This window comes from Mobula birostris, chromosome 3, assembly GCF_030028105.1.
Source record: "Mobula birostris isolate sMobBir1 chromosome 3, sMobBir1.hap1, whole genome shotgun sequence".
In the NCBI taxonomy this organism is placed as follows: domain Eukaryota; kingdom Metazoa; phylum Chordata; class Chondrichthyes; order Myliobatiformes; family Myliobatidae; genus Mobula; species Mobula birostris.
This window is the reverse complement of record NC_092372.1, coordinates 116976410-116982016: the sequence shown is the minus strand read 5'-3', so window position 1 is coordinate 116982016 and position 5607 is coordinate 116976410. Positions and strand designations below refer to the sequence as shown.

Genomic DNA, 5607 nt, shown 5'->3' with positions numbered 1-5607 from the left:
AAACAAGACGCCCTGTCTCTGCAGTTCAAACACTTAACGGTGATGAGAATCCTTCATCTATAATTCTCAGTTCGAGACTGCTGGCGCCCATCCGATGCAAAATACATGCGCAGAGCTCAAGAGCAAAATGAGACAGACTCGGGTCGCTCCAGGATGTATCTTTGTTTCCGAATTTGCCCCTTCGGTGGTGTTCAATTAGGGACACGCTTCGAACCTGGTTGGGCATCCAGGGGTGGCTCGCACCGTAGAGATGGTCAGGAGACGTTACCGGTGGCCAGGTATTCTATAGATGTCCGGGAATATGTCTCAGCGTGTGACGTCTGCGCAAGAAATATAGCACCCCGAGCACACCCTCAACGTCTGCTTCAGCCGTTCCTGTTTCCTACTCGCCTTTGGTCCCAGAGTTCTATGGATAATTTTCACTGGTCTTCTGGTATCTCGAGGTAATGCAGTAATAATGATGGTCGTAGACCGATACTCCAAGGCCCGCCGCTTTGTACTACTTGACAAACTACCATTAGCTTTAGAGACCGCGAAGCTCACGTAAGAACACATCTTCAGGATTCACAGTTTCTCCCAGGACGTTGTCTCCGTATGAAGCCACCTGTTTGCTCGTAGGTCTTGAAAGGTCTTGAGGCGTATATATTTCAATGTAAGCTTCTGAGGTGTATATATTTCAGTGCAATCTTCTGAAGTGTATATATTTCAATGCTAGGAGTATTGCGGGGAAGGCGGATGAGTTGAGGGCGTGGATTGACACTCGGAATTATGACTTTATAGCAATTAGTGAAACTTAGCTACAGGAGGGGCAAGACTGGCAGCCTAATATTCCAGGGTTCCGATGTTTCAGATGTGATCGAGGCAGAGGAATGAAAGGTGGGGGAGTAGCATTGCTTGTTACGGAAAATATTACAGCAGTGCTCAGACAGGACAGATTAGAGGGCTTGTCTCCTGAGTCCTTATGGGTAGAGCTGAGAAACAGGAAAGGTATGGCCACATTAGTGGAATTCTATTACAGATCACCCAATAGTCAACGAGACTTGGAAGAGCAAATCTGCAGAGAGATAGCAGGGAACTGCAGGAAACATAAAGTTGTGGTGGTAGGGGATTTTAATTTTCCACATATTGATTGGGACTCCCATACTGTTAGGGGTCTAGATGGTTTAGAGTTTGTAAAATGTGTTCAGGAAAGTTTTCTAAATCAATATACAGAGGGAAAAACTAGAGGGGATGCAATATTGGATCTCCTGTTAGAAAACGAGTTAGGACAAGTGACAGAAGTCTGTGTAGGGGAGCACTTTTGTTCCAGTGATCATAATACCATTAGTTTCAATTTGACCATGGACAAGGATAGATCTGGGCCTAGGGTTGAGTTTCTTAACTGGAAGAAGGCCAACATTGAAGAAATGAGAAAGGATCTAAAAAGCGTGGATTGGGACAGGTTGTTCTCTGGCATGGATGTGTTTGGTAGGTGAGAAGCCTTCAAAGGAGAAATTTTGAGAGTGCAGAATTTGTATGTTCCTGTCAGGATTAAAGGCAAAGTGATTAGGAATAAGGAACCTTGGTTCTCAAGGGATATTGCAACTCTGATAAAGAAGAAGAGGGAGTTGTATGACATGTATAGAAAGCAGGGAGTAAATAAGGTGTTTGAGGAGTGTAAGAAGTACAAGAAAATACTTAAAAAAGAAATCAGGAGGGCTAAAAGAAGACATGAGGTTGCCTTGGCAGTCAAAGTGAAGGATAATCCAAAGAGCTTTTACAGGTATATAAAGAGCAAAAGGATTGTAAGGGATAAAATTGGACCTCTTGAAGATCAGAGTGATCGGCTATGTGCGGATCCAACGGAAATTGGGGAGATCTTAAATAGTTTTTCTGCGTCTGTGTTTACTAAGGAAACTGGCATGAAGTCAATGGAATTAAGGGAAACAAGTAGTGAGATCATGGAAACTGTAAAGATCGAAAAGGAGGAGGTCCTTGCTGTCTTGAGGAAAATTAAAGTGGATAAATCCCCGGGACCTGACAGGGTGTTCCCTCGGACCTTCAAGGAGACTAGTGTTGAAATTGCAGGGGCCCTGGAAGAAATATTTAAAATGTCGCTGTCTACAGGTGAGGTGCCGGAGGATTGGAGAGTGGTTCATGTTGTTCCGTTGTTTAAAAAAGGATCGAAAAGTAATCCGGGAAATTATAGGCCAGTACGTTTAACGTCGTTAGTAGATAAGTTATTGGAGGGAGTACTAAGAGACAGAATCTACAAGTATTTGGATAGACAGGGACTTATTAGGGAGAGTCAACATGGCTTTGTGCGTGGTAGGTCATGTTTGACCAATCTATTGGAGGTTTTCGAGGAGGTTACCAGGAAAGTGGATGAAGGGAAGGCAGTGGATATTGTCTACATGGACTTCAGTAGGGCCTTTGACAAGGTCCCGCAAGGGAGGTTATTTAGGAAAATTCAGGCGATAGGTATGCATGGAGAGGTGGTAAATTGGATTAAACATTGGCTCAATGGAAGAAGCCAAAGGGTGGTAGTAGAGAATTGCTTCTCCGAGTGGAGGCCTGTGACTAGTGGTGTGCCACAAGGAGCAGTGCTGGGTCCATCGTTATTTGTCATCTATATCTATGATCTGGATGATAATATGGTAAATTGGATCAGCAAATTTGCTGATGATACAAAGATTGGAGGTGTAGTGGACAGTGAGGAAGGTTTTCAGAGCCTGCAGAGGTACTTGGACCAGCTGGAAAAATGGGCTGAAAAATGGCAGATGGAGTTTAATACAGACAAGTGTGAGGTATTGCACGTTGGAAGGACAAACCAAGGTAGAACATACAGGGTTAATGGTAAGGCACTGACGAGTGCAGTGGAACAGAGGGATCTGGGAATACAGATACAAAGTTCCCTAAAAGTGGCGTCACAGGTAGATAGGGTCGTAAAGAGAGCTTTTGGTACATTGGCCTTTATAAATCAAAGTATTGAGTATAAGAGCTGGACTGTTATGATGAGGTTGTATAAGGCATTGATGAGGCCGAATCTGGAGTACTGTGTTCAGTTTTGGTCACCAATATACAGGAAGGATATAAATAAGGTTGAAAGAGTGCAGAGAAGGTTTACAAGGATGTTGTCGGGACTTGAGAAACTCAGTTACAGAGAAAGGTTGAATAGGTTAGGACTTTATTCCCTGGAGCATAGAGGAATGAGGGGAGATTTGATAGAGGTATATAAAATTATGATGGGTATGCATAGAGTGAATGCAAGCAGGCTTTTTCCACTGAGGCAAGGGGAGAAAAAAACCAGAGCACTTGGGTTAAAGGTGAGGGGGGGAAAGTTTAAAGGGAACATTAGTGGGGGCTTCTTCACACAGAGAGTGGTGGGAGTAATGAATGAGCTGCCAGAAGAGGTGGTAAATACAGGTTCTTTTTTTAACATTTAAGAATAAATTGGACAGATACATGGATGGGAGGTGCATGGAGGGATATGGTCCGTGTGCAGGTCAGTGGGACTAGGCAGAAAATGGTTCGGCATAGCCATGAAGGGTCAAAAGGCCTGTTTCTGTGCTGTAGTTTCTATGGTTCTATGGTTCTGTGGTTCTATGGCCAGTCAACATTTATGGAAAACAGGAGACAATGGGCATTTCGGGCCTGATGGACGTTCTCGGGCCGAAAAGTCAACTGTCTACTCTTTTCCACAGATGCTAACTGGCCTGCTGAGTTCCTCCAGCGTTTTGTGTGCATTGCTCGGTATGTCCTGTCGCAGCAATGATTCATCTGCAGTGCATTTTTCAGTACGGTATGTTTGTTCCCCTGAGGAAGGGCCGCAAAGGCAGTATCAAACCATTGACTGAGTCACACCGGTATCAAAGGTTGAGACAGCACATTCCGCACAGCTGATGTGTGCAGCCGTGATCGTATAGTGGTTAGTACTCTGCGTTGTGGTCGCAGCAACCTCGGTTCGAATCCGAGTCACGGCAGGCGGGTGTTCACGCACTCAACTTTCTGCAGGGCATGCACACTACAAGCGCCTTTTTTTGCTGAATTTCCGTCCGGCGCTTTTCTCAGGAGGTTGTGTCTCCTCTGTTTCCAGTAGTTTTACCCTGGACACTTTGCCGCTCGCAGGACTTCCCCTGAAATCATTCGGTGAATTTGGAGCTGAAACTTCTCGATAGATCAGCAAGCTCAGAGTATAAGCGGGCTATAATCGACCCCTGGGACCGCGGAATGCGAGGGGCAGAAAGAGCCGCATTGTCCCAGCAACAGCAAAGGATCTCGGCTCCCTGATCCAGCCACTGGCAGAGGAGTGGTGGCATTTCGCCCAGCCGCTGTGTCTGTGAGTGGCCTGCCGCTGACTCCTTTTATTGAACGGCACCGTGCTGATGCGGCACTGATCCAGGACGTGCTTCTTCGCCAACTTGGTTCATGTTATATGGTGGGGGGGGGGGGGCGGGGGATGAGTTAACACTGACTGATAAAGAGTTTTTGATTCTCTTCGAAATTATAACTCACTTCGTTTTTCACCCACACTGATTAAAAATGGTCAGAGTTGAGACTGAAAACAAACTCAGATTGGACTGGCCTCAAATATTCTCAAAGTGCAGATGAAAGAGGTGTGTATGATCAAATTACGGGGCCGACCTACGGAAGTTATGGCATTTATATTTGTACTTCAGAAGAACTGAAATGAAATCATAGTTCGTTATCCACATGTCTCATCCTTTCGAACTGAAGTTGCTCATAGCCCGTCATATTTAAGTTTGCTCAGGACACACTATCGTTAACCAAGTCAAAGACGGTGGTGAATCAGCATACAGGAGAGTTTTTTTAAAAAATCTGGCTGAGCGGTGCCAAATCTTACTCAATGCCGGCAGGAACTGGGAGATGATTAATTACTTCAGCCGAGGGAAACTAAGGAGGTCTAACAACCTGTCCTTATCCGAATATCAAATCTGGAGAAGGCCATTATATTTTTAAATTCCTCAGTGTTACCATTTGACAGGACCTTTCGGACCCAGCATGAAAATGTCGTTACGACGAAAGCACGGCAGCGCCTCTACTTCCTTAGAAGTTTCCGCAGAGACGGCATGCCATCTATAGATGTGTGGTTGCACCACTGCCTGGTATGGAAATTCTATTACCCTTGAACGGAAAATCCTACCAAAAGTAGTGGATACGGCCCAGTACATCATGGTTAGGTTCTCCCCACCATTGAGCATATCGACACGGAGCGCTGTTCTAGGAAAGTAGCATCCATAATCAAAGGAGCCACCACCCGGACCACACTTTTTCGTCGCCGCTGAGAACAAGAACAAAGTACAGGATCACAGATCCCTCATCACCAGTTCCAGAAACCGTTATTACCCTTCAGGCATCAGTCTGAGAATAAAGATCGTGGCTTCATTCCGTGACAACCTAGACATAGATATGATCAAACTCTTCCTGTCATGGTGCGGTCCGTGAAGTCCGCATTCCGGTTCACGGTCCGGTCGGTGGACTCAGGACTCCGGGTCTTCCAGCGTTCCTCGTTTGTTTGAGTTAATTACAGGCACCTGATTCCCATCTTGGGCTTTGAATATAAGTAGCATTGGAATTGAGTGTGGGCTGTTGGTTTGTCTCGTCAGT

The 5607-nt window shown here is 45.4% G+C and overlaps 1 non-coding gene across 1 annotated transcript; it reads left to right on the top strand.

The window, feature by feature from the left end:
- Nucleotides 1–3890: 3890 nt before the first annotated feature.
- On the top strand, nt 3891–3962 carry trnah-gug (transfer RNA histidin (anticodon GUG)). Its single transcript has one exon. It is a non-coding gene; the product is annotated as a tRNA-His (tRNA).
- The last annotated feature ends 1645 nt before the right edge of the window (nt 3963–5607 follow it).